Source organism: Neofelis nebulosa, chromosome 9, assembly GCF_028018385.1.
Source record: "Neofelis nebulosa isolate mNeoNeb1 chromosome 9, mNeoNeb1.pri, whole genome shotgun sequence".
NCBI classification, from domain to species: domain Eukaryota; kingdom Metazoa; phylum Chordata; class Mammalia; order Carnivora; family Felidae; genus Neofelis; species Neofelis nebulosa.
This window is the reverse complement of record NC_080790.1, coordinates 92371003-92398478: the sequence shown is the minus strand read 5'-3', so window position 1 is coordinate 92398478 and position 27476 is coordinate 92371003. Positions and strand designations below refer to the sequence as shown.

General features: G+C 40.5%; 1 protein-coding gene across 11 annotated transcripts in view; it reads left to right on the top strand.

Moving 5' to 3' along the window:
• SYNDIG1 (synapse differentiation inducing 1) overlaps positions 1-27476 on the top strand; it is a 181567-nt gene that overhangs the window by 40331 nt on the left and 113760 nt on the right. The window contains exon 2 of one of the 11 annotated variants that reach the window (XM_058684698.1): positions 18412-18491. The exons of the other annotated variants lie outside the window; for them this stretch is intronic. The gene's annotated coding sequence lies outside the window, so the exon portion shown is untranslated. The remainder of the gene's footprint in view (positions 1-18411; positions 18492-27476) is intronic. 11 annotated transcript variants of the gene reach the window in all.

Here is a 27476-nt window from a genome sequence, read left to right as displayed (position 1 = left end):
CTCACAGTGTCCAAGTGGTAAAAATAGACCAAGGACTCATGAGAAGCTCATCTATTTCTGTTCCTGAGATGAGATGCAAAGTTCTCATTGAAGCAACACTGCACTGCAATAAGCAGCATCCCCCAAAATACCCTAGTGGGAATACCTCCCCCAATTCTCCAGTCTCCCTAACCCTGCTCTAGCTTTCCATGACCCTTATCTACATAACTCACTAACTAAATTCATGGTCTGCATCCCATCCTTATGTAGAACATAAGCTTGGCAAGGACAGAGGCTTTGACTGGCTCCCTGATGCACCCCCAGCATGGGTAACAGCATCTGGTACAGGGCAGGTGGTCAGGGCATGTTTGTTGAAGAATTGAACTGAAGAAATTTCATTTCGTTAGGAGTTTTCCTTACAGAGTGGATCCATGGGATTTGGCAAGGGTAGTTTTATGCTCTGCAGACATTCTTGGTGTGTGGGTCTCTGATGGCTTGTTTCAGTGCAATGTGGATTGTGGTGTATCTAGTCCAAGGATCAAATAAAAATGCACATGTGTAAATGGAGCACATAAATAACAAAAATGTTTAAAGAAGCCCCTTGAAAGAAAATGGGGGGGGTGGGTTTGGAGATTGAGAAAGGGAAGGGACCCACGCAAGCTGGACTGGGTAACTGTCAGGTACCTGTGTGCCAACCAGCCCTAGCCTTGGCTGTGGATCTCCATCTATGGCTGTGAAGCTACTGGGGGCTGGGTCCTGGGGTTTATTTGCCTTGTTGTGAAGCATAGAAACTCTTAATTTTCAGTTTTCTTCAGGGTAGATCAAGCTCTAAACTTGGAAACTGTAGTTCATAAGAAAAAGCTTTTACTTCAGAGTAGTAAAAGAAGGCGAGTGGGACCAACAGAAAGTTGTGGATGGAGATGGTGTCTAGGGGGTGGGGATGGAGGTAGAAAAACAGGGGTTGGCTTGTTATGGGCCTCCTAAGCTACACTGAGGCCTTTGGACTGTACCCCAGGAGCACTGTCACTAAAGGAACATGCACAGGGGTGTCACAAGATCAATTATATGTCTGAAAGACCCTTATCTGCTGCATTGGCCAGAGGTAGATGTTGTGGAGGAGCTAGGAGATGTTGAGGTGGTCTGGGTGAGAGATGGTAACAGCTGGCTCTAGGGTGACAAGGGAGATGAGTGAAAGGATCAGCAGGACTTGTTGATGACACTATTTTGATGGTGAGGAGGAGGTGGTGGTAATAGAGACTCCAAGGTTTGGGATTTAGACCAATAGTGATTTGTGGACACAGGGAGTGGGGAAGGGAACAAGTTAGGTTTTAGTGTGCATTGAATCTGATTCTTTTGAGAAGTCCTAGTGGGGATTCCAGTGGGTCTGGTGGTCATTGGCACATGGGCAGCAGTTGGCACCATGGGTTACAGGGAGACTGATGAGTGAGAAAGGATCTAAACACAACACTTAAAGGCTGGACAGAGAAGGATGACCTGGTGGAGAATGGGTGGGAAGACCTGAGGAGGGGGCAGGAGAAGCAGGGAAAAGTGCAGCCAGAGAAGCCATGGGAAAAATTATCTGGAGGAGAAGGAAGTTGCCAAGGGGTCATATGTTTCTGAGAACTCAAGCATTGAGGAGGTGAGAACCTATCCTTTTGGCTCATTGACATCTAGGCCATGGGTTTTCTTGGTGGAATGGCCAGGAGGGGACCAGATTGGTTCCTGCACACCCCTGCCCCAGATTTGCCCTCTTCACTCAACCTTGCAGCTCAATTTGGGTGGATCTGGTGCATCCACATTGGTTTCTTATACCATGGGATTTGGTTTTCAGTGGCACTGCAACATTTTTAACAGAATTTAAATTTAGTAGAATCCCAGGTATTCTCCATGCATACTTGTTTCATAGTTTACTCCATCTACCAGGTTAAGGCGTATCTGCTGATGGCTAATCAAAGCATCATCCTGAAGAACCAGACCATAGACATCAGAGCATAGGGAGGCTAGAGTTTACTGAGTGGGTCAGAAATCACAACACAGGAAGTAAGAGGCTAGATATTACCTTGTAACACTTGAAGCAGGTTTTTAAGTGTGTAGCTAGTGACATGTCACTAAAAGTTTCATCCTTTCTCGGTGGTCTCACTATGTCTATCCTGCTGAAAGGCATGGCTTAGTAGTAACCAGCCAGAGGCTGGCCTTAGAACAGTGCTGCTACAGGGAAATGACTTATTTTAACCAGTCCAGAATAAGTGTTCCAGCATGACAGTAAATAAAAGAGTGCTATGACATAATCTCAATGCTGACCCTGAGGCTTGGGGTATGACTTAGTCCCTCCATACCATCAATTTAACTCAAGTGTTTCATTTTGGTACTACATGGTTCCATTTATCAGTAACACCCCCCCCCCCGCCAGGAGGAATTTCCATCTAGGTTGATGCAGCTGTGACTGGAAGGATGCCCAGCAAGAGGTCTGTCTTCTAGGCATCATTATCTTCAGCAGGTTTTAAGACCAAGGACACATGGAATAAGGTAAAGTGAAATCTTTATCCAAAAACATGCCACACATCCAAACAGCAGCAGACCCACATACCCAGAAAAGAAAATGTAAGTGAGGGAGTACATCCAAGTCATCAGCAAACCAAGTCAGCTTTGAGAGAAAGAAATCCTCCTGAAGATATGGACATTGTGATAGCAGTCCTCCTGATGCCACCAGAGTGACCAATGGCCTGGTATATTGTCATCTTATTTTTCCTTGAAACCTGGAGAAATGAGATTTCAACATATAAACTTTCTAAAATTCAAGTCTCTGGCAGTCACATAACATTAACACCCACCAGAAAAGGCCCTTATCTGGAAGCTCCAGACTGGCCTCTTTGCTGCAGCGGATCTGTGGCCAGCAATCCAGAAATTGTACTCCCCTAAACTAAAATGCCTACTGGTTTCATTCTGGCTTGTTTAAAGTCTGCTATGCTGTGATTTTCAGGGCAGTGGCTCTTCCTTGACCTGCTAACCCAAATTAGCATGGCCCACAGCAGACCACGCAGTTCCCAGAACTGACAGAGATGGCACCTTGTCACCCAGGTCACATGGGAGGGGCAGGTGCAAGTCCACTATACAAAGAGAGCAGCTGGGCAGAGGGCAAGGTAGCCTGTAGCCTGGCCCCTCATTCAGTCCAGGGGGGAGATTGGGCTAAAGGGTTTGGGTGTGTGTGGCTTTCTTGGGAAATGATTAGGGTGAGAGTAGAAAAGTGAGAAGGGAAGAGAGGGCCAAATAATGGCTCTTTATCAAGAGTCACCACTGGCATGGGTGAGTGGTGGCTGGGGTCAGTCCTGCTGGGTGAGTTCTGGGAGACAGAGTAGGACCTCTTCAGAATTTTGACACCTGCAGTCCAGGGCTGGTGGATTCATTCTCCACCTCAGTCCACAGTGGCCAAGGCTGCTTATGGGGGCACTGACTCCCTCCTGAGCTTGCCAGCATGTGGACCAAGACAGCACCTTCATTTGCTTGCAGTAGGATGCATCAGTGCATGCTGTGGGGATGAGTGCAAAGGGTATACAGGCAGGGACCATCACATCTGCAATGCCAGAAATGCCTCAACTTTCTGATTAATCATCTATATTCCCTAGCAGTTCCAGAGGGAGGAGCAAATAATAGTCATTATCATTTTGTCCCTGCTATTGAGACCCCTGGCTTTTCTGGAAGATGCTGTTGCAGCTCACTACTTAGGCTCTTCCTTTGTACAAAGGCTTGTTCCTATTCCACCCCTGGGCACCAGCAGGAACACAAATCTTGCCATCATTGGGCTACTTTGAGCAGTACAGGAGCCCAGAGGGAGGAGAGCTGTAGGGCCCATGAGGAGGCACCTACTCAGCACACAGAGCAGGTGTCCACAAGGCTGTAGGTTCCTCCTGTAGCTTCTGAGGATTTCCCTGATGGAGAAAAGAAAGTGGACCATCACAGGCATAAGCAGGACACCAGTGACTAAGCCAAGCCTTCTCCATCATCTGAACATGAGAGAAGCAGCCTCCAGTGGTCTCCTGCTGGTTGTCTGTCTCCTCATTGTCCAGAACACGCTGTGGGCACAGTTTGCCCACAACCTGTGGATCCCACGCAAGGAACTCATTGCCAAGAAGAGCCAGGGGGGTTGGTTGGGAAGTGCGCTGTTCACAAATCCAAGAACCACTAAGTAGGGAAGTAGGGAAGTAGGTCAGTGGACCCTCATAAGAGCCCCAGTCTGAAGTTGTCACTTGGGCAGAAGTAAAGAGAAGGATCTGCATCTTAATGTGTGCTTTAAAAAAAGCTAGGAAAAAAAAGAAAGAAACTGCTAGAGAGGAAGAGGGCATAAAGAAAGGTGGGAGAAAGTTAAGAGATTAACACACAATAGTAATAATGGGTGAGTAGAAAGTTAATATTAAGAGGGATAATATTTAAATGTCAGATGATTTAAAAGCTCCAATGAAGAAAAAGATATATGAAATAAAAAGATTAAAATGTAAAAAAGAAACCACAGAACCAGCAAAGGGGAAAGCCCAGAAGTTAAAGATTGTGTTTTAAAGAAAAAACAAAAATGAAATGAACAGGTAAATGTTAAAACAAGACTAGGAATTGGTAACAAAATGCATACAGTTCTTTAAAATGATTAAAAAAAAGTGTGATTTCTCTGGCTCCCAACTCACCTGCCCACAGGCACACAGTGGAATAATTGTGGTTATTGAAGGATAAAGGAAATAAATAGAGGTAGAAGTAAGGAGCTTGAAGATTAAATTAAGAGTATTGCTATCAGGTCAATAAGAAATAAAAACCACAATTGCCTAGATGCCAAGTCCTACAACATAATGAATTCGTAGTTATTTAAGAAACCAATAAATACAGTGTAAAAAGATGATACATAAAATATATGTAGTGTTTCACTGGCTTGATGTGTAAATCTCTCTGGAGTGAGTTATCAGTTTCCCATGAGATGTCCTTGGGTCCTTGTAACTTTTGCAGGAATTCTTGGCACAGACAACTGTCACTCAGAGTTTATGACCTGATGCTCTATAGACATGTTTTATTTAGTCCCTAGAGGGATTTAGGGGATTCACATGAATGCATGTGCACACACACACACACACACACACACACACACACTTCAGCTGTCATTTTAAAATAAACCTGGATCCAAGTGTCTCTTGAGCTCTCTATTGTTTTCTTCTCTCTCAACTTACTTAAAATGTACACTTTTTATTTATATCATTAGTTATTAGTCTTAATTTTTTAATATGTGTTCCTTAATGTGCAAATTCCAGAATTAATGCTATCACCATCCTTCTCAAGAATATAAGGATCTTAGAATCCCCTTTCTGAGTTACATTATTGTTCAGTATTTTAGTTCCTTCTTACTTTTGTCACACCAGAATTCATCCTTGTTATTGTCATTATTGTTGCTATTTATATATTCAGTGCTTATTAAAGATGACTCATATTCCTCAATTACCTTATATTTGCATCTATTTCTGCCTTCTGTGATGGATCTCCTCTTGTCCAGATAATATGGTTTAGTCATCCTTTTAGTGAAAATCTCTTAGTGGTTCATTCTTTCAGTCTTTGGCCAAATGGATTTTGTTCTTATTGGTGAATTAATAGTTCAACTAGGTATAGAATTCTAGGTTGAAAGTGTTTTTACACTCAGGAAATTTGAAAGTATTTTTTTTAATGTTTATTTATTTTTGAGAGAGAGGGAGAAAGAAAGCACAAGTAGGCGCTTGAACTCCTGAAATGTGAGAGATCATGACCTGAGCTGAAGTCAGATGCTTAACCTACTGAGGCACCCAGATGCCCCTTTGAAACTACTTTTCATTTTTGTATGGTTTACATGGCGGTTACTGAGAAATCTATTCTTGGTTTGCTTTTTTTATATAGGGCATGTACATATTTTTTCTTTAGTTAAGTCATATTTTTATATAGTTTTAATATAAGATCTATAGGTGTGGAATCCCTTTAGTTTAATTTGTATTATGTGTTTTTGGGTCTGCAAATTCACATCTTTCATTATTTCTGATAAATTCTCAAATCTCTTTAGACATTGCCTCTTCCCCAATCTTAGTGTTATCTCATTCAGGAATCCCCAGTCTATTCTTCTAGAATTTCTATTGGTTGACTAAGAGACATTGCCATTTTTATCTTCATGCTTTTTAAATTGTCTTTCATGTTTTCCATTTTATGCTGAATTCCAAGTAATAGCATTAGTTCCACATTCCAGTTCATTTATTCCTTCATGGGATAGTTCCAGTTTGCTCATTCACTTTTCCATCATGTTTTAAATTAAGTATATATTTTTATTTCAGGAAATTCCAATTTACCTTGACTCTTTTGATAGCATTTTCCCCTAGGTGGGTTTAGTTCCTTCCTGTATTCCTTGAGAAAAATCTTCAGAGAGACTTATTTTGTTACCTCTGTCTTAATGTTTATTATCTGAAGTTCTTGGGCAGCTGCTTAATCTGTTAACCCAGGCTCATGGTGGATTGTTTCTTAGTAAACTTTAGATTTCTGAATTGTGACCCTCTTAACTGGAACTCTAGCTGAAAATTTGGTTGATATCCTGAGGTGAAGGTGTGTCACACAGGTACCCCAGGGGTTCACTGACCTGAGCTTACTTTTTCATGGGAGTTTCTCTGCTGTCCAGATCATGACATTAAAATCTCAAACCTCAGCTCCCCCTGGGGTTGAATTTCCAGCAGAGAACTTTCTCCAGTCTCAGGCCAAGTGGACCAAGCCCTGTTTTCTCCCTCATTGCACTGATGGGGCAGAGTGAGCACTTTTACTGGGGGGTCCCATCTTTATGTGGGGTCTCAATTCCTGCTCCTTCTCTGAGGAGACCCAAGGCCTGTCTCCTCTCTCTACACGACCACTACAACCCAAGGCTTGTTTACTGAGACTTACCTCTCTCTTCAAAGATGCAGCAACATCAGTTTACATTTCTGGCTCTGTATTTCACTTCTCTCTTTAATTTTTCCCCCTGAATATTTCCCTAGCTTTCTTGTGAGCTCATCTATACCTTTAAAGGAATCTTTGCTGTATTATGCAACATGCTTAGATACTGTGTTTCAGGAGGTTTTCACATTGTATAGTCAGTCTCCATGATTAAAGCAGATTTCTCCAGAGAGATCTGAAGATCTGGCAATACCAGGTCTGTTTCAGCAGGACTGAAATAGGCTAGAACCTTAAGTGGGGGAGTGTGCTCTGTTCAGTCTGTAAGTTACAACTTGCAATATTTTTCTCATCCCTGTGTTGGCATTTATGATCCAGCATTATATGGTGCCTACGTTGCCTAACTTTGAGGCTTCTTCTGTCAAAGCCCACCTGCTAAAGACCAACATGAGCACCTGTAGTCAAATGAAATTTGTTGTATTTAGCCCCCACAGCAAGCCAAATGGGCAACGTGGGATCTTGGGAGCATCCTCAGTAGGGAGGAAAAGGTCCTTAAAGGATTAGAGCTGTGCTAAATTATTCTCAGGAGCATGTGGGGCAGGAGCAGCCATGGGTGTGATACAGTGGAGAAGCATAAATACAGTTCAGTAATTGGATGTTTCAGTAACCTGTGTTCAAGAGGCAGAGGAACTAAGCAGAGTTGGAGCCACCACTGGTAAGAAGGGCACTTGCTCAGAAGCAAAGTTTGAAAGCACTTTTATAGCTGCAGTAGGTTTCTTGTGCAAGAACATGATTTGTGGGGTTTGTCCTGTCCTGTTAGAAACATTATATCAGCAGCAATCAGCAGGGTTGATTTTCAGTTTTCTCACTTCTTAGGGCTTAACTAACCTTTAAATGAACTGTTTTTGTCAAAGAGAAATCCCTTGTTCCAAAAGAAACCTCAGTTCTTCTGAAGCTCCTGCAGAAGGGGTAACTAGGTGCTTGGACCTTCCAGTGTCCCAGTCTCTGGTTTCCTGCCGGGTTGATTCATAAGGGCCATAAAGCTGTCATATATGTGACTCACCACATTTCACCGCTTGAGTATATCTCTTAACACTGTGTTTTCACCCTTTAAAGCTCATTAAGGAATACACCTAAGAAAAAGCCAGCTCCCATCTGTTGACAATGTAATGAAATCAAGGAGCCATCCCCACCCTATTCTTCTAAAGCCTTTATTCACCCTTTATCAGTCTAAACACCCCAGTATGAACCAAGGCTGGCCCAGCCTGTCCTTGGAGCATGCGCCTCATTCCAATTTGTACCCCTTGACCTTCACTAGGTTTGTGAAAGCCATTACTGATGGGCAGAGAATAACTGAAGAGTAAACGGCCACGGGAATAAACTTGAGATATTAGCATAGGACTGCTGGGTTGAAATGTGACTCATTTTCTATGTCAGAGCTCTGATGAATTAATTTCAGCTGCTGATTTTTCTTATGTGTTTCTCAGGCTGAGCTCGCCCTCTGTCACATGAAAGTTCAGGAAGCAGCCTGAGAGTTTATTTTGCTAATTAATTTGAAGGTAGGCCATGTATGCCACCCATGAGATTGTGCATTCATTTCTTTGTAATAAAGAAACCGTGTTTCTATATTGAAGATGCACTTGGTTATTGGAAAACTCTGGGGGGATATCATTTTTTAGTTTTTATACCTTCAGTTTATTTTAGCAAATCTGAGGTTTAGAAAAACCAATGCATGGGGGATAGCAAATCACTTCACTGTTTTGTTTTTGTGGATATTTGAGATCTCATGTTGTATCCTAAGTATCTTTTAGTAGATGATTTATGATGTGGATGATGACCTTGACCTGGCCATGTTTTCACTTTTGGGTTCATTTATGTGAACTTGGAAAAGTATAAAGCATATTACTCTTTTTTTAAATTAAATATATTTATTTATTTTGAGAGAGAGAGAGTGCAAGCAGAGGAGGGTCAGAGAAAGAGGAAGACAGAATCTGAAGCAGGCTCCAGGCTCTGAGCTGTCAGCACAGAGCCTCTGGGGGCTCAAACCCACAAACTGTGAGACCATGACCTGAGCCAAAGTCAGACACTTAACCAACTGAGCCACCCAGGCACCCCTGAAGCATATTATTCTTGTGAAATTCTCCAATTGTAGCATGCACATTCCTTTCACATTTTAACATTTCTTAAATTCTGAAATAGGGATGCATCTTACAATCAAAGCCTACTGAGACTTGATGAAATATGACAAGGTTTTCCCCTGAACAAATCTTTATGTAAGTGAGTAAATCTAAATGAATATTGACTGTATAAAGCAATAATAATAAATTATTATGGGGCCTAACTATATGTATTAAATACAATTATAGATATCTATTTAATAATATTTTATATATTATATACCATTTAAAATAAGGACAACAGCAGTGCTAGATTGAAAGACTGTGGTCAGACTTAACATGTAAGTTTCTTGTATTTTTCAGGAAATGGTGAAAGAACCAATTTATATTAAACCCAAATCAGTTCAAAGGTACCATATCTCATTGGCTTGGACACCAAAGTTATTGCTTATGTTTTTAAAGAAAGTCATTTTTTTTATTATGGTAAAATATACATCACTTAAAATTTACCATTTTAGCTATTTTAAAGTATACAGTGAAATGACATTAAGTGCATTCACATTGCCCACAAACCATCTCTAGAACTTTTTCATCATTTCAAACTGAAACTGTGTACTCATTTCTCCCTTGCTTTGGTCCCAGGCAACCACCATTCTGTTTTCTGTCTTATAAATTTGATTATTCTAGGTACCTCATGTAAGTGGAATCATATAGTATTTGTTTTGTGTCTGGCTTATTTCACTTAGCATAATATTTTCACGGTTCATCAATATTGTAGCAAGTTTCTACATAAGCTGTGCTACATAGAAGTTGTAGCATAAGTTGCTTCCTTTTTGAAACTGAATAATAATATTCCATTGTATGGGTAGCTCACATTTTGTTTATCCCTGAATCTGTCGGTAGGCAGTTAGGTCACTTCCATCTTGTGGCTATTGTGAATAATGCTGCTATGAACATGGGTCTACAAATACCTCTTTGAGACCTTGCTTTCAGTTCTTTGGGGTATATACCCAGAATGGAATTACTGGATCTTCTGGAAATTCTATGTCTAATGTTTAAGGAACCACCAAGCTGTTTTCCACAGGGGCCATGACATTTTATATTTCTACCAGAAATATATGAGGCTTCCAGTTTCTCCATGATGAAATGATTAAAAAAAATATTTTTGTTTGTGGTTATTTTGACTAGGATAAGAAGCTCAGGTAAAATATTAAGTAGTATGCAAAAATCAATAATGAAAATTCCAAACCTCTCACCTCGATTCCTAACATATTGTGCCATATCCCCAACCTGCTTCCCAGAGGCAACTCCTCTTCACCTTTCTCTTTTGACAGTTACGCCATGCCTTGACTGCTATGTTCATCCAGTTATTTCTTGATCTGTTGAGTTTATATTCTGTCCAATGGGTTTCCTGCTTTGAAAAGGTAGAATTTAGGTCACTCAGGGTTATAATTTAGTTCACTAACACTGTTCCCCATCTCCTCCCCTCCTCTAACTTTCTGGTGTTGTATAATTTTGAGTTCTCCCATAGGTTCCTATTATATCTTAAACTTCCATATCCTGTCTTCCTATGAGGCAGGATGAAGCTGTGGGTGGCAGGTTTTTTTCACGCTGCTTCCCTTGTTCCCATTTACCTTCCCATGGAGGTTGGCTATGTCCTCACTTTTACATTAGAAGTGAGTCTAGCTTAATGGCTATGAGTCAGACCCTAAAATCAGACTTCCCGGACGTGATTCTGGCTCTGCTGCTTACAGGGGGAAGGCACTGAGCAGGTTACTTAGGTTTTTGGTGCCCCAGTTTGCACATCAGTGAAGTGAAGTAACAGCAATACCTACTTCACAGGGTTATTTAGAAAATTAAACATGATAAGCCTCATAAAGATCTTAGCACAGTGTCTGGCATTTAGGTGTCTGGTCAAAATGACAATTATGATTATGGAGTTGATGGTGACTTTGTCAGGACTGGTAACCTTTAAAATCTGCTTTTTAATTGTATAGATTCCAAATGTTAAATTATTAAACGGTTATTATCATGCTTCTAGAAATGCTAGGACTATAAACCCAAGTTGTAGTGATAAAACAGTATTTCTTCTCTTCTGGTTTCCTGTATCATGACCACCTATACTAGAAGAAAGAAAATATTTTGAGTATCTAGATCAAGTGCATTCTTTTATATTTCATAGCTGCTTAAAATAATGGGAAATTTTGTTTTGCTTTTGCGTTTAGATCCGTGGAATTCTTATACAATTTTTCTGCTGTGTGGAGTTTTTTCCCAGAGTTTCTAAATGACTTTCCTTTAATATTGAGGGAAGAAACCTGCGTCTTCCTCCCAGAATAGCCGGTATCTTCCAGCTTTGTGTTTGATCTTTCCTCCTCAGAAATATGGCCTTTGTGAAGCCCACAGATGTTTGTTATAAATTGGACAGATTGTTGATGGACAGCTGCCATACGGGGATTTTTTTTAATTCATTTCCGGAATTATTCACTGTATCTTTTGTCCCTGATTATCCACTTCCTTGGTGTCCATTATCATTTGTTTTTCCCTAGAGTGAATTTGTAAGTTGCTTAATTAGGGAGAGTATATGTGAGAAAAATTTTATGAGTGCTGAAAATATTTGTTGTTGTTTTATTTCCTTTTTTTGCTTTTGCTCACACTTGAATGATTGGTTGGGTGCATAAATTAAAAAGTGTTTTCTGCCTGCATGTTCATACATTGTGGAAGGATCACCACAGTCCAGCTAAATGACTTACCCACCACCTCTACTGGGTTACCTTTGTATGGTGTGTGCATGTGCACACATATGCGCACATATGCTGGGAAATTTAAGATTTATCTTCTTAGAAAATTTCCAAAAAGTACAATACAGTATCATTAGCTATCATCACCACCCTGTATTTAGATCTCCAAAACCTACTCATGCTCTAAACTGAAACTTTGCAACCTTTAACCAACATCTCCCCATTTCCCCCACACCTTCCATCCTTGACAACCATCATTCTACTCTCTGCTTTTATGAGTTCAACTTGTTTATATTTCACATGTAAGAGAGATCATGCAGAAATTAATGTAACATTGTGTGTCAACTATTCTCAAATAAAAAAGTCTTTTAATTAAAAATGTTAACCAAAAAATAGGAAAAAAAGTTTTTTTTCTTCCAGCTCTCAAGGCATTTGCTGATTGTCTTTCCAACATGTGTTGTTGTAGTGGAAAGTTCAATGTCAGACTGTATGCCTCTGTCCCCTTGGCCACCATCTACCTCCCCCACCAAGTCCTGGCTGCAGCTTCCACTGACTTTCCTTCAGCAATTTGAACCACTCCTCCTCTACTGTGGCTTTTTAAGTCTTTATTTTGTTAAGTATTTGTTACTACTTTCACTTCTATTAAAATCTTTTTTTATTCTTTTGCAAACATTTTAATGAGGTCTTCTTCAAGAGACAGAAGAAAAATAATGTGTGCTCAGTGCTTCCTCTTGCATCAGAAGCAGGGCCCCATTATGGATGTATTCTCTGTCTCTCTGGTTAGTCTTATTAGAGCCTTGATTTTAGAGAGCAAACTTCTGGCTTTGTTGTTTCTCCATGTTGTATCTTTGCTTTCTATTTCACTAGTTTCTGCTCTTATCTTTATTACCACCTGTCACATATATTACTTCCTTTTACTATTACTTTAGCTAATGTATTTATTTAGATGTCAACCCCTTACTTTTTGGCCTTTATTTCGCTGATAAATGAGTTTAAGCCTCTATGTTTCTCTCTTGTATTGCTTCAGCTGCATCCTTTGGTTTTGACCTGTATTTTGTGTGGTTTGGTTTGGTTTTCTTTTTTTAATTATTATTTAAAAAAATATTTTAGTTAACATACAGTGCAATGTTGGTTTCAGGAGTAGAATTCAGTGACTCATCACTTCTACACAACACCCAGTGCTCCTCACAAGTTCCCATCCTTACTACCCATCACCCATCTAGCCCATCCCCTACCCACCTCCCTCCATCAACCCTCAGTTCTCTATCATTTGGAGTCTCATGTGGTTTGTTTCCCTTTATTCTCTTCCCCCCTCTTCCCATATGTTCATCTGTTTTGCTTCTTAAATTCCACATATGAATGAAATAATAGGATATTTGTCTTTCTTTGATTGACTTATTATGCTTAGCATAATACATTCTAGCTCCATCCATATCATTTCAAATGGCAAGATTTCTTTTTTTTCTTTCTTTCTTTTTTTTTTTTTTTTTTTTGGTGGCTGAGTAATACTTCATTGTATATAGTTTTGATGTGTAGTTGTTCAGTATGATTCATTTCTAAATAAGTTTTCATTTTGTTTTAATTATTCTTTGGTCCCAACTAGGAAAGTATTACTACTACTACTAGGAAAGGTTACTCAGTCAGTTAAGCATCCGACTTCAGCTCAGGTCATGATCTCATGGCTCATGGGTTCAAGCCCTGTGTCAGGCTCTGTGCTGACAGCTCTGAGCCTTGGAGTCTGCTTCAGATTTTGTGTTTCCCTCTCTCTCTCTGCTCCTCCCTTGCTTGTGCTCTCTATCTTTCTCTCTCTCTCCAAAATAAATAAGTAAACATTTTTAAAAAGATATTAAAATTCCTTTGGTTTAAGTCTCAGTTTTTTTATTGATCTTTAAGTGTCTTATTTCACTTTGTGAAAGATAGTTTTGTTGTACACTCTTCAAAGTCAACAGGTGATTTATCTCAATATAGTGAAGATGTTAGTCCATTGTCCTCTGGCTTCAATGATTCTCCATGTCTGTCACCATTTTCATCTTTATTGCTGTGTAAATTATCTTCCCTTTACCTTTCACCACATTTAGGATTGCCTTTCAATTCTGTTTGCATCAATTTAATGACAGCGTGTCGATGTGGTGTTTATCAGTAAATTTTTCTTACCTATCAGTTCTGAAAATATCATAGGTGACATTCCTTCAAACATTACTTCTCTTTTCCCCAAGATTCTTCTCTTTTTCTGGAACTCCTCCGAGAAGTAGGTTAAATCTTCTTATTCCAAACTCCATTCTTTTAACTACCAATTCAATTTTTCTATCTTTTTTTTCTGCTAATGATACATTCTGAATACAAGAATACCTCATTTTCTTGTTCTTCATAGGTACTGCATTTTTTTTACAGATTGATGGCTTGTGCCAACTCTGTGTCAAGAAAGTCTATTGGCACCATTTTTCCAACACCATTTTCTCATTTTGTGTCTCTGTCACATTTTGGTAATTCTTACAATATTTCAAACTTTTTCTTTATTATATCTTCCCTTGAGCCAAAGCCTAATTCAGAGCAAAGCAAAGTAAATTCTGTAAAAGTTGAGAGAGGTGAGGAAGCTGCAAAAGAAAAGTTTGTAGTTCAGAGGGGTTGGTTCATAAGGTCTAAAGAAAGAGTTGTCTCCATAACGTAAAAGTGCAAGGTGAAGCAGCAAGCATTGCTATAGAAGCTGCAGCAAGTTCTTCAGAAGATGTAATGAAGATATTTAATAAAGATGGCTCCAATAACAATATATTTTAATATAGATAAAATAGTATTTTATTGGAAGAAGATGCCATCTAGAATTTTCATAGCTAGAGAGGAGAAGTCAATTCCTGAGCTTCAAAGCTTCAAAGGTCAGGCTGACTTTATTAATGCAGCTGGGGATGTAAGTTTAAACCAATGCTCATTTAGCATTCCAAACCTCTAGGGCCCTTAAGATTTATGCTATATCTGCTTGTTCTATCTAAATGAAACAAGAAAGCCTGGATAACAGCACATCTTTCACAACATGGTTTATTTTAAACACACTGTTGAGAACTACTGCTCAGAAAAAAAGATTCCTCTCAAAATACTATTGCTCACTGGCAGTGCACCTGACCACCCAAGACCTCTGATGGAGATATACAACAAAATTGATGTTTTTGTGCATGCTTACCCAACATCCATGGATCAAGAAGTAATTTCAACTTTTAAGTTTTATTATTTAAGAAATATTTCAGTAAGCTATAGCTGCCATAGAAGGTGATTCCTCTGATGGATCTGGGCAAAGTAAATAGCAAACCTACTGGAAAGACTTGATCACTATAGATGCCACTAAGAACATTTGTGAGATTCATGGAAAGAGGTCAAAATATCAACATTATTGGGAGTAAGAAGAAGTTGATTTCAACTCTCATGGATGACTTTGAGGGATTCAGGACTTTTAACAGAGGAGGTGACTGCAGATGTGGTGGAAACAGTGAGAGAAGTGGAAGCCTGAAGATGAGACTGAATTGCTACAATCTCATGGTAAACTTTCACAGATAAGGAGTTGCTTCTTTTGAATAAACAAAGAAAGTTATACCTTGAGGTGGATACTACTCCTGGTGTAGAAGCTGTGAAGACTTTTGAAATGACAACAGAGGATTTAGAATATTACATAAACTTAGTTGATAAAGCAGCAGCAGGGTTTGAGAGGATTAATTCCAGTTGTTAGAGGTTCTGTGTGTAAAATGCTATCAAATAGCATCATCTGCTACAGAGAAATCATTCATAGAAGAGTCAATCAATGTGACAAACTTCACGGTTGTCTTATTTTAAGAAATTGCTGCAGTGGTCGTAGCTTTCAACACCCACCACCCTGTTCAGTCAGCAGCCATCAGCTTTGAGGCAAACCCTCTGCTAGCAAAATGATTAAAACTCACTGAAAGCACAGATTATGGTTAGATTTTTTTATCAATAAAGTATTGTTTAATTAAGGTATGTACATTGTTGTTTGCTTAAACGTAATGCTGTTGCACACTTAATAGACTACAGTATAGTGTAAACATAACTTTTGTATGCACTGGGAAACCAAAATATTCACTTGACTCACTTTATTGCACATTCACTTTCTTGCAGTGGTCTGGAACAAACCCACAATATCTCTGAGGTATCCCTATATTTTTCTTGAGTCCACCTTCTAGATTATCTTTTTTTTCCTCCATCTGTGTCTTTTTGCTCTATAAATTTTAGTTCTTCTTGTATATTTTTATTTCAATTGAATTTTTTTTCAGTTTTTGAAGTTCAATCCATTTTTATTTTTCTACTTATACTCTCTTGCTACTTGCTCATTTTTCAATATTTCTATTTATGTTTCTGTAAATATTTTATAAATCATTTTTATATTTCTATCTCTTCTATATTTCCATAAATATTTTATAAATAATTGTTCTATATTCTTATGATTTCATTACCTAAAATCTTTGATTTCCCAAAGCTATTTTTTACCTACTGATTCTCACTCACAGTGACATGCATGCAGTCTTTTGTGCATGCTGATCTTTAATTGTCAGCTCATCGTGTGATTCGATTATGTGGTTAAATATGGGGATCTTTTCACCACAGAGGTTTGAATCTATATCTGCTGGTAGCCAGGGCTCATCACTTACTTGAAACTATGTCAGAGCCTACAGAATGGCAGCTCTCAGAGTGTGATCTTTGGATCAGCATCATCAGCATCACCCAGGAACTGCTTAGCTCTGAAAAAATTTTGATACCCTTCCACAATGAATAAGAAACTGCTGGTGGAGCCTAGAAATCTATACTTAACAAGCCCTCCAGGCGATTCTAAGGCATACTTAAATTTGAGAACTTTTATGAAGAATCGTAGCTGAGAATGAGGGTTCAGTCTCAACTTCTTCATCTTGTTTCTCTACCAAGCCTGTATAATTTACTATCAGTTACCGTTGGCATTGTAAATCAATGTAATTCTGCCCCTTCTAGAAATGTTTTATAGGATGGTGGTAATTTTGATGTTTTCCTTCACAACGAACAGTATCTCAAAGTATGTTCTAATCCAGGGTCTTATTTTGTAGTAAGAGAAGCCCTCAGAGCCTCTAGTCAGCTTTAATGCTAAAAGTGACACTCTGCCCATTAAGGTTTTAATTTGACAAATGTATTTTTTTGTTTCTAAAGTTGTAATTCCTTCATTTGTAAACATATTAAGCACATTTATTTTATAACCTTTATCTGATAATATCAATAGCTCCGGTCATTGAGACCTAATTTGGGTAATTTTGCTCACCCTTACTAATTGTGACTTATTTCCTTATGTGTTTAATTTCAAACTGAGGTTTCTTTTAACATTGTCTATGGACATCTTCTGAAGCCTGTCTTTAACACATTCTTCCAGAAAGGATTTGCATTTGCCTCTGCCAAGAATCCGGGTGTGAGGTTTCAGCTCCAAACTCTCCAAAATACGAGTTCAATTGCATTTTTCAAGGCACATTGAGAGTGAGAAATCTGAGTGTGAGTGCAGACTTGTGGTTAGAAATTCTCAGAGATAAAGTCATCCTAGCACCCTCTAGAAGCATCGGGTTACCCACAAGAATTTTAGAGACAAGAATACCTTCAAGGCTTTCTGTCTCTGTCACTCACTCATGGGGAGGAAGAATTCTTGCTTGAGTCTGTGTCCACATTCAGTCTTCTCATTGAATTCTTTGATCACATGGGCAGCCTGTATATCTCCAAACCATAGAGTGGTATGTGAGTTGGAGGTGGGGGTGTCACTGCTGTTGATGGTAATAGTAGAGGTGGCATTATTTGTGCTGATGATAGTGGTGGTGTTAATGGTGGTGGCATGATGGTACTGATTGTGGGTGGTGGTGACGGTGATATTGGAGGGGTTATGGAATTAGTAAACTTTTTCTGTGAAAAGCCAGATAATAAATATTTCAGGCTTTACAAGCCATATGGCCTCTGCACAACTACTCAACTCTGCCTTTTTAGTGCAGAATAGCCATAGGCATATATGAATGAATGGATTTGGATGTGATTCAATAAAAATTGATTTATGGACACTGACATTTGAATATTTTATGGTTTTCATGTGTGTTGGAAAATACTTCTTTTCAGCCACTTGAAAATTTACAAAAATCATTCTTAGCTTTTGGGCAATACAAACAAGCTGGATTTGTCCTGTGGGCTAGTTTGCCAGTTCCTGGTGGTAGTATAGTGTTGAGAATGATGATGATGGTGGTGGTAATGGTGGCCGTGATGACAGTGGTAGTGATAAAGGTTGTGAAGGTAGTAGTGAAGAAGGTGGTGAAGGTAGAGGTGGTGATGGTGGTGATGGAGATGATGGTAGTATTGATGATGGTGCTGAAGGTAGTGGTGATGGCAGTGGTATGCAGATTGTGGTGGTGGTGGTGGTGGTGGTGGTGGTGATGGGTGGTCATGAAGATGATGGTGGTGGTGGTAAAGTGGTGGCAGTGAAGGTACTGGTAGTGATTGTAGGATGAGGATGTTCCTAAAGTGGCGGAATTGGTAGAAGTGGGTATGTAGGTTCTGTTGGTGAAGAAGTCACTTCCCACATCTTTCTTAAAACTGAGATGGAGTTTCACAAAACTAAAGCAAGTTGGCAGAACTTTTATAGGCAGCAGTGGCCCTAATACACAGGTTTTTCTTATTTCCAGTACCACAGCATTTCCTCTGCACTTCTCTGACTGACCATTAATGAATAAGATTTAGAATTCCTGTGGATCCTTTCCCAGAGGTATGGTAACAAAGCCTTGCTCACCAGAAGTTTGGATTGGCTTTGTGCTCAGGAAGTCCCAGGTCACCAAAAGTGATAAGTTCGATGATGCAGCATTTTGCAATTGTAATGTTCCATTTAAATGTTAAATAACAATAACTGATCTGGTTCTGAATGCTTCATTAACTGTCTCCACTGCCAAATCACAGGCTTTTCTATGAGTTTCTGCCAAAGGCAAACTTTAATTGTTTTAATGAGGATTTGCAAGCAGCTCTTTTCTCTCAACACTTGGGCACTGGCGGAAACACATACATCATTTGCTTAGCAGGAGGGAAGTATTTCTGTTTACACAAAAGGCTTCTAACAGTGCTGGGGTTTAGGGAAGACCCAGCACCTGGTGCCCTAATGGTTTCCTTAATTGAGCTGTATGAGAAGGGATTAAAAGTGTTAGGAGCAATCCATGCCTGTCACACATCCCAAGCATTCTGGCTAAACTAATCTGCTAATTAGTTAATTTTCCACATCAGTTGCATAGTTTGCTCTGTTCCGTTTTTACTTGGAGATGCTGCTCTGAAGGTTGTTTTATGTGTTAAATGTAAGTGTTACTACACAAAATCCTTGGCATATAAAGGTTCTTAATCAGCCACAGAAGTACAGATATTAGATACTACTTTGTAAAACTCCTTCTACTCCACACTAAACATATCCTAAGCCCACAGTGCAGATGGTTCAATCTTCCTGTGGGAGGGGTGTGTGTGGGGGTGGGGTGGTGCAGGAGACAGAATCATTAAACATATAGAATTGTTCACAGACTCAGAAAAAAGAAAAATACGAGACAGAGTACTTCCGTTTGTCTCTACTTCTGTGTTGAGGCCTTTGTTTGGAAATCACTATACTTACAACACTGGTTCCCAAAATTTATATTTGATTTTTTCTAGTTATTTCCTCAGAGTAAAGCATCTATTAAACATTAGAGACAATCCCAATTTCTCCACGGATAGGTCCATGTGTAATTCTGCTGTATTGATAGTACGTAATTCCTGGTGGAGCATGCTAGAATTCTTTTAAAAGGGTGTATGTTGTAGGGGCTAGAAGCAGAAAGAACATAAAATTGCTCAGATCCTGTTCTTAGTGAGGAAGAGGGAGGCTTTGGCTGAAGCATGGGCTGCCTTATTCTGACTTGAAACTCTGATATACCTAAGCATCTGCTGTGTTTGGGTATCTGAGTATTCCATTTCACAGGGAGGAGGCAGGCTCAGCCTGCAGTGTTTTCTCCATTAGCAGGTCACATGGCCTGCCTGTCAGTGGGACTTCTCTGGTCCAGCTAGTGTTTGAGAGACTCCATCTCTACTTACCAAACATCTATGGCACCTGTCACTATGTGTTCCCAGCCATACATGAAATGCCTTTTCCTGCAGAGGTGCAGACTGAAGGTTTTTGTTTTGTTTTGTTTTGTTCTTAAGACAATTTCATTCTCACTATATATTTGCCAGAAAAATAATGCACTATTTTATCAACCATTCAATAAGAGAGATGCAATAAGAGTTAGCCCAGTAGCACATAGGAGCTCAGTGGTAACAACCATACCCCAATGAAAGCAATAAATAAAATGCAGTATATCCCTAAAATGGATTATTATTCAGGCATAAAAGGAGTGAAGTGCTGATACATACAGCAACATTGAGAGCATTATGCTAAGTAGAAGAAGGCAGACACAAATACCACATATTGCATGATTCCATTTATGTAAAATGTCCAGAACAATCAAATCCATAGAGACAGAAGGTAGATTAGTGGCTGCCAGGGGCTGGGGAAGGGAGGAATGGGGGAGGGGAGGGGCTGCCTAATGGATATGAAATGATGAAAATATTCTGGAATCAGATAACAGTGAGGCTTGCACAACTCTGTGAATATACTACAAGCCACAGAATTATGCACTTTAAAAGGTAGTGAATTTTACAGCCTGCAATATATCTGAATAATGCTGTTATTTTTTAAATGAATGAAACTACTAATGAAAACAAAAAAGAGCAACAGAACCAGGATCTTCCTGAAATATTGCATACTCTTCAGATGTGAGAGCTGATGATGCAGGCCCACAGTCTGACATGCTTCCTAGCTTCTCAGGTGATGCATCACTATGACTCCACCTGGACACAGATATACCTGGGTTCAAATCCTACCTATTCCTTTGCCTCACTGGAGTATCCTCTCTGTATGTATTTAGATCATTCACTGTTAGGATTTAGGATCTTGTAGAATTTGAAAGACACCACCAGAGACATGACCCCGGAATTGCTGAGGCCGCTGGGGGCTTTATTTTTCTTGGTGAAGAGTTGGTGAATCAGTCTTAACCTGTGCATTAGAGGCCAGAAAACCTGATCCCCAACTCATCGTGAGAGAATCCATCTTTTAGAGGGCAGGCTTATATTATCCTACCTGAGACTGCTCTATGGACCCACATTGCCAATTTATCAATTAGTAGTGAGGAATCACTCTCTTGGGGACCAAGGGCATGAAGCTTATATGACCCCACACACCCTGTCCCTGGAATAAGGCAGCTTATGAATTTGCAAAGAGAATTAACAGTCTCATAGGCTTGTTTTTAATTTTTGTTTTAAAATGTGTTAATCCGGGGTGTCTGGGTGGCTCAGTTGATTAAGCATCCAACTCTTGATTTCTGCTGAGATCGTGATTTCATTCTTCATAGAATTGAGCCTCATGTTGGACTTGTACTAACAGCATGGAGCCTGCTTGGATTCTCTCTCTCCCTCTCTCTCTGTCCCTGCCTTGCTTGTGTGTTCTCTCTCTCTCTCAAAAAAAAAATGAATAAACTTAAAAAAATAAAATTAAAAAAATAGTATTTATCAATAAAATGTTCATCTAAGCCAGCATGTTCCCTTTGCTGTGGCTGGCCTAGGAGGGTTTCCATCTCTTTAGATGGCTTCTGTTTGTGTATGTTAAGGCAAATAGGTACCTCTTCTCTAAGTTCTGACAAGAGAACCGAGTTCAGTCATTCAATAATATCATAGTGTTGTGAGCTTGTAGACATATAAGCTGGTTTACTTGGTTCCCTTTTCTCTATAGAAATGGTGCTAGCACCTCACAGGCTTGTGGGATATTAGTCTGATGCCTTGGGTTCCTTCTCCAAGAAGCAGGTCCCAAGATAAGAATTCAAGAGCACCAGTAGCAGAGAAGGGAAACGAGATGGTTAGGGAAGGTGCCAACAATTGTCATGTTGCCCAGTAAGATAATCTCTGGGCAGTTGAGGGGGCAGGCCTTCTGGGGCCTTAATAGAGTATGCAGAACACCTGCCTCAGACTGTCCCACTAAGGGACAAAGAGGCAGGGCATTCATCCATCAACTTCCCATCTCTCATTAATGGAAGCTGCACCAGGGGCCTTAACCCCTCTGACCTGGCCTGTGACAGCCAAGATAGCATGGTCAGTTCCTGGAATGGTGGGACTCAGGGCAGGGGTAGGAGCAGGGGCACCCATGGATTTAGCTCACCTGGTATCTGTGAACTCATCATCATCATCCCTCAACTTTTCCAAATCCATCCCTTACCCATTGTTTCCTACTTTGGTGACATCTCGTCCACCAGGGGCCTAGGTCAGAAGGAGGGGTGCTTCATCTGCACATTCTCCACTCCTCTGCCTCATTATACATATTCAAGAGAGCACCCAGGCCTATTGACTCTGCCTCCTACTTGCCTCCTGGACTGCACACATCTCTCCATTCATGGGCCTTCTTGAAGTCTAGCCACCAGCACCTCAGTCAGGATTCCTGCCTCCAGCCTTCTCAGATACACATATGAAGGCTCCTCCTTTCCATCCTGCTGCTCCTCACTGGATGCTTGAGGTTGTTAGGACAGGCTCCAGTACTCCTGCCACCATTCCCACCCTCTTGTCTCTCCCAGACCTCTGCTCCATCCAGCTACACTGCCCTTTGTCCTGCTTGTTCCCTGCCTCAGAGCCCTAAAGCATTTGACAGCTAGAAACACTTTCCTCCCATCTTGACCCTGAAATCCTCCTCACCCTTTAGGTCTTATCTTTAATGACACCTCCACAGGAGGCTCTTTCCCAATCCCCTGGCCAGGTTATTGCACCCAGTTTCTTGTGTATTCACAAAAGGAAGGCTTCTCCTTGTCTAGAGTACTGGGTATACTTTAGTGCTTATTCAAAGACAGTTTTTCTCCTGTGCCCACAAAATGCCTGTCAGGTGGATGCATGGAAGTCCCTGGTATGTGCTTACCATGTGCTAGTGCTGGATACATGCCGTTTTCCCTCCTTTCTGGTTTTGGGGGAGGAAGTTCAAATTATTTTGAAACTTTTCAGGTGATGTTGCATTAGGGGCTGAGGCTACCTCTGCTCTGGAGATCTGGCTTTTGTCCCCCTGGAGCCTGATTCTCCAACCCCAGGGTGAATTCAGTTGCACTGAGAGATCACTGTCACTTGGGGTGGGGAACATTTGCTGGTCCATGTTAGAAAGCCTTCAGGATCCAGACTCATGCAGAAAAAGTGCTTCTATTATCTGTAGACATCATTCTCTTTAATTAAAATAATGATGGGATGGGAATAATTGCCTGTTTGGGAGCAGGATCATAGTAGTTTGCTGATTTACCACTGGCTCATGTGCACAAACTTTCTAGATGAGAACAAAATGCTTGCTATTTGTGCCAAAGGAAGTACTGGGAAATTGCTTGATGAAAGTCCAACCCTCATCACCACATATATGGAAATATGCTGTCTCCCTATATGATATAGAATTTCTGGCTGGAATAGCTTCTTCCTAAGTAAAAAGATTATTTGTGAATCAAAAAAAAAGTCATAGCATTCAATAACTGAATCTAACATAGGTGAGCTTTTAAATGACCCACCTCTCTAGGCTAATGGCTAAACAGGTAATTTCCCTTAATTGATAAAAAAAGAATGTTTTGTTTTCATCAGTGCAGCTCTTGTCACATGTATTTGAGGGTTCATTTGTAGCCTATAGTAGCAAAACATCATTAGCTATTCATCAAGCCCTCGTGGACTCGATGGATGATCCAGGATGCATCTTCTGAGTTGCAAGGATGGTAGAACTGGTTCCTGACCTGGAGGAACTTGCAAACCAGTTGAGGCAAAGCCCTGTCCCACGTGAATCCCAAAGGGAGCATGGCAGGTGTTGTCACAGACGTCTGACCTAGACATTGCTCCGTGGGGGAGGTGATGTGTAGCAAAGACTGCTTCTGGAGTGAGCAGAAAGCCAGGGACAAGAGAGGAGGGACAGAATAATGAGATAGACATAGTGGGCTCAGCACATGCAGACACCAGCTCAAAGCATAAATTTGTCTTCAGGAAAATGAGACATGGGGCATCAGGCCTTGTAGTCCAACCTGAAGTCTGCAGTGTGGACAGTGGGCCTACATGACCCTCTCCAGAGAGATATAATCATGAGCCCCAGTGTAATCCTGGCCCTCACACCAATGACCCTGGGGAGGGACTTTGTGAGCAACGGTATCTGTCCACTCAGAGAGCACCATTCATAGTTTTTCTACAAAAATGCAACAATGTGAATAATTTTGGAAGATTTTTCATAAACATTTCTATTTACCATGTCTTTTGAAAAATTAGAAATGGCAACGTGGAAACAATTCAGCATGGGCAGAGGCAGCAGGTGTCAGGGGCCAGCGGCTGCCCCCAAGCTGGATGGCGGTACACCCTGCCAGGTCTGGGGGCCAGGGGCAGTGACGTGGAGACCTTTGGTCTGACCACCAGCTGAAGAGGGCTCTCTGGGTGGCCTGAATCTGAGGGATGTGTCAGGTATAACAGAACTGGTGATTGTAGTAAAAGTTGAGAATGGCTTCTGAAGGGATGACCTGTATGAAGAGTGATTTTGAAATTTAGTTTGTTGTCAACAGAAGCACCAAGAATCAAACACCAACTCACACACACACACACACACACACACACACAAAAGAGTGGGAGGACCAAGAACTTTATCCTGAGCCCTGCTCCCAACTTTTGTGCCCCCACCTTCCTCATTATTACCTGCTTTAGCTGTTTCTCTTCCTGGGTGGATTCTCTGTCTGGGAAGCTGTTCACAGCTCTTTTTCCATGAATTATTCAGAAATGGTTTTAGGTAAATCCTGTCTCTTGGACCTGAGGAGCAATAGATGTTGAGGCCAGCTGTTGTTGCCTTCATCTCCTCCCAGCTGAGCCCCACTCTGCCTCCAAACCAGTGAATGAGATGCACTTAGTACTCAGCTTGTGATCCTCAGAGACCCCTGAGCAAGTGAGGTTTCCAGCTGCCCTGTCTCTCAGGGCCCTAGGGGCCCCATCTCAGTGTTCCTGGGTCATGGGGGCTGTGCTCTGAGCACTGTGTCCCTAGCCCAGAGCTCTCCCCCTGCTTCTGGGAGTCAGTCTCAGGCCATCTCAGTGTTAGAAACCCCATCTGTCATCCACAATCCTACCTAAACACAGTCTTCTGAAAAGTGAAAAACTACCCACAGCTGGAAGAATGGTTGTACTTATGATGAGTAAGTGAGAGGGACACAGGTCACCTGTGTTTGTCACCCCTACCTTCCAGACACCCCCACACAGACCCCCACAGGTAAATAGGAAGTACTTACTGTGAGGAGCACATGCTTTCTAGCAGGGTCTCTAAGTACCTGTGCTCCTCGGGAAGGCCTCCATCATCTGCTGTGACAGCAGCACAGGAACTGCTGGTTGAGAATCCTCTGGCCACTGATGTCACTACTCATGTGGCCTCTTTATGATCGGTTTGTCAGAGATGGAATACACAAAACTCAGGAATCATAGTGCTCTCATGGCTCGTGCCACCCTAAAGGTTCCTGCAGGGTTTGGTCCCTCCCCACTGCGCTGAGGGTGGCTGAATGTGCACAGAGTGCTCTGTGCATCAGAGCCAGGCCCCCAGTGTTGGCAGTGTTTTCTCCTCCACCCACACCCCATGCTGTCCGCAGACCCAGCTGCCTCTGAAATTGTCATATTCCACTCAAGGGCCTTTCTTCCACAATGCCCATTGGTTGTCAAAGTAAAGTTTTTCTGTACATTAGCATTCAAGATCCTTGTAATAAAGCCTCTGCCCCCTTTAACTTATCTCCTGGCCTTACTCTGCCAGAATTGCCCCAACACCACCCGTACATGTCCCTGCCACTTTGCCTGGTCTCATGCACTTCCCTCTACCTAGAACATCTTTCTTATATCTTCACCTGTTGATTTAAAGAAAACAAAACAAAACAAAACTTTTTATTATAGAAAATTTCAAACCCAGATGAAAGTGGAGAGAAGTAGACAACGGACCCCATGTACACACCAACCAATTTCACTGATTATCAGCCCATGGCCAACCTGTTTTCTCTGTACTCCACCCACTCCTCCTCCCAAAACAGATGGTTTTTAAACAAATCCCAGCCATCACATCCTTTATTAAATCTGTAAATATTTCAGTATGAATCTCTAGAAGTTGGTAGCTCCTTTTTTTTAGGTAGCTCTTTTTAATCCTCATCATATACCTTCAAAAATTAAAAATACCTAAAAAAGTTTACAAGAACTCTTTAGTGTCATCAACTACCTAGCTAATGTTCTCATTTCTTCAAAGTCTCAACATATGTTTGTGAATATATGCATAAATGTAGAGATGTTGTATATAAATATGTGTATGAATGTTTCTGTGTATACATATACATGTACATACATATATACATATAAAAACATGTCAGTTCATTTGTTTGATTAGATCCAAATAAGATTAATATATTCAACTAGTTGCTATATCTTCTGAGTCTCTTTAGTACATAGAATCTTTCTTTATTCATTGCATGTGTGTGCTCTCTCACTCTCTCTCTCTCTGTTTCTTAATTCTTAAATTTTCTGGTCATTCTTCCTGTAGATTGTCCACATTCTGGATTTTACTGATTGCATACAGCTATGATGTCATTTGGCATGTTCCCCTAACCTCTGAATTTCCTATAATTGGTAGTTAGGTACAGAGATTTGATGAAAATAAGGCTATGTTTTGTTTCATTTTGCTTTGTTTTGGCAAGAAGACTTTTGTGGGTGTTGACCCAAAATGAACAAAGCTTTTACAACATTTTAAAGAGAAAGGAAAAGAGTTTTATTTGAGTCCAAGTGAGGACAGCTGCCAGGGATATACAATCTTCATAAAGAAGAGAGTGATCTGGGGAAAGAATGGTTGGTACAGGATTATACATGTTTTTTTACATAAAGAGTTACAAATCATCATGGCAAAGGACATTCCAGAAAATTACAGACTTTATCTTATGTGTTTAGTATGTGTAAGGCTGTAGAACTCTAATCTTATGGGAACTAGGGAGGATGTGTGTGTGTGTGTGTGTGTGTGTGTGTGTGTGTGTGTGTGTTTTATATTTATGCTTGGAATACTCCTTTTGGTTATTTATTTATTTTACTTTTTTTGTAACAAAGCAGATGTACAATGTGTTCTGGAGGCAGAAATAGAGCACATGCTTTGAGGTTTTGCCCAGTCATTTTGCCCTTGGTAAATGTTAAATTATAGCTTCCCTGGGAGCCCAGGAGCAGGGCTCACAAACATTAAAAGTTGGAAATTTCCTTTATCATGGGTGATGGCATGCATTTCCAACAGAAAGCATGTAATGTCCCATTGTCCTTATTTTTGTCCTGCTCACAGCCATCAATAGCTACTAGCCCTTATGTAACATCTGCTGGTCATTTTGATTGTAGCTTATATTCATTTAGATTCCACAGGAAGATCTTGTGTGAACATTTCTGTGGTTCTTTGTTAGCTTACCTACAGCCTTTAAACCTGGAGGTCAGTTTGGCTAGATATAAAATCCTTGATACACGTTTTAGTACATTGAGTATCCAGTACTTCACTCCACTGGCTTCTGTTATTAAGCATTTTTGTTGACAAATCTAATGATAATCTGGTTTTCTCATCTGGTTTTCTTATCTTTTTTAGTGGCTCAGGCTGTTCTGTTTTTTTAATTTCTAGATAACCAAAGGT